A 2,097-nucleotide genomic window follows, 5' to 3' on the forward strand; every position below is an offset into this window, starting at 1 on the left:
GAACTCTGGGCCTGGGCGCTGTCCCTCAGCTCTTCAGCTCAAGGCGAGTGCTCTACCACTTGAGCTACAGCGCCACTTCCGGTTTTCTGGTGGTTTACTGGAGATAGGAGTCTCACGGTCTCTCCTGCCCAGGCTGGCTTTGAACCGCGATCCTCAGATCTCAGCCTGAGTAGCTAGGATTACAGGCGTGAGCCACCAGCGCCCGGCTTCAAAATCTTCTTGCTTCAGCCTCCCAAGTACTAGATTTGCACCACAACATTTTCCTTATCACATTTTTAAAGCTTTCAAGATGGTTCTAGTTGACTAGTTTGAGAACCAGTAATAATAGAGTAGGAAGTTACAAGGCTGTTTCCTTCCTATTTGCTACCCTCTTCTTTTTCTTTTCTTTTTTTTTTTTTTTTACCACTAAGCCACCTTCCCAGCTCTACCCTCTTCTTTTTATTGTAGACACTCCCCCTCAGGGGATATTCATTATACAACCATGATTCACAACACATAATACTTCATAGGCACAAGCTGATTGGGCGATGAATAGCACTCCCATCCCACAGATGTGGGAAAAGCCTCAGGGAGGCTGGCACTCACCAAAAGTCACAACTGATGTACTCAGGGCCTTTTCATGATGATGCTTCATTGTTGGGATACTTTGGTCTCAATTTTATCTGCCAAAGTAGATCAACAGAAGGGAATCAATAAAATCTCAAGTTCTGATGGCAGTGTATAAAGAGAAATGCTGAAAGATTTGCCTATGTACTATATACAAGGAGCACCAACATGCAAAATAAACCAAGTAGCTGGAGAGGGGTGTAGTGCACTAGAAGAAGTGGTTCTTTCTACCTTTTAGGCCTCTGTCATGTCTACCACTCCCATTTTTTTTGGGGGGGGGTCCAGTCATGGGGCCTGAACTCTGGGCCTGAGCGCTGTCCCTCAGCTCTTCAGCTCAAGGCTAGCGCTCTACCACTTGAGCCACAGCGCCACTTCTGGCTCTTTTCATTTTGCTTATGTGGTGCTGAGGAATCGAACCCAGGGCCTCAGGCATGCAAGGCAAGCGCTCTACCACTGAGCTATCTTCCCAGCCCCTCTCCCATTCTTGTTTAAATTCTTTTTTCTTTCTGTTTTTTTTTTCTTGGCTTAGAACCTTGAAATTAATAGAGTTAAAATTCTACAAGAATCCATCTGAGGGCTGGGAAGGTGGCTCAGTGGTAGAGCACTTGCCATGCATGCCTGAGGCCCTGAGTTCGATTCCTCAGCACCACATAAGAAAAAAGCCAGAAGTGGCGCTGTGGCTCAAGTGGTAGAGTGCTAGCCTTGAGCTGAAGAGCTGAGGGACAGCACCGAGGCCCAGAGTTCAGGCCCCACGACCAAAAAAAAATAAAAAAAAGAATCCATCTGAGCCCCGCATTGTTAACACTCTCATAGTAGGTACAAGTGTCATTTTTAAAAAAATTGATGGCGCTATAAGATATGACGTGTGAGAAGGTTCAAACTTAAGTTTCAAAATGGTCATTACCTAAAGGAGAGTTTGAATCACTTCACTCTATTGAGAAGGCCTTCTTGATACAAGGCCACATGTATCAATCGTTTAGTTGGCTTTCTTTTTTACTTTCTTTCCTGTGGGGCCTGAACTCTGGGCCTGAGGGTATCCCGCAGCTCTTCGGCTCAAGGCTAGCACTCTACCACTTGAGCCACAGCATCACTTCTGACTTTGTCTGCTTATGTGGTACTGAGGAATCAAACCTAGTCTCATGCATACAAGGCAAGCACTCTACCACTGAGCTACCTTCCCAGCCCCATTTAGGTGGTTTTCTAAAGCAGATTCTAGGTCCCACCTGCAGAGAAGGAATTAAGCCTTTAAAAGCTAGAAAAAGCATTCTCATCTCTGAGTATGTTTATTTGGGTGTGTTCCCTTCTTTCTCTGATAAGCTTTGTTAAGGGTCAGGGCTGGGAAGGTGGCTCAGTGGTACAGTGCTTGCTTTGCATGCATGAGGCCCTGGGTTCAATTCCTTAGCACCACCTAAGCAAAAAGAAAAAAGCCGGAAGTGGCGCTGTGGCTCAAGTGGTAGAGTGCTAGCCTTGAGCTGAAGAGCTGAGGGACAG

General features: G+C 46.2%; 1 protein-coding gene across 1 annotated transcript in view; it reads left to right on the forward strand.

Annotated features, from left to right (window-relative positions):
* Nucleotides 1–2,097, forward strand: part of Hemgn (hemogen) — a 15,300-nt gene that overhangs the window by 5,142 nt on the left and 8,061 nt on the right. The window lies entirely within an intron of this gene.

The sequence above is a fragment of the Dipodomys ordii genome, unplaced genomic scaffold (genome assembly GCF_000151885.1).
Source record: "Dipodomys ordii isolate 6190 unplaced genomic scaffold, Dord_2.0 Scaffold67, whole genome shotgun sequence".
Classification (NCBI taxonomy): Eukaryota; Metazoa; Chordata; class Mammalia; order Rodentia; family Heteromyidae; genus Dipodomys; species Dipodomys ordii.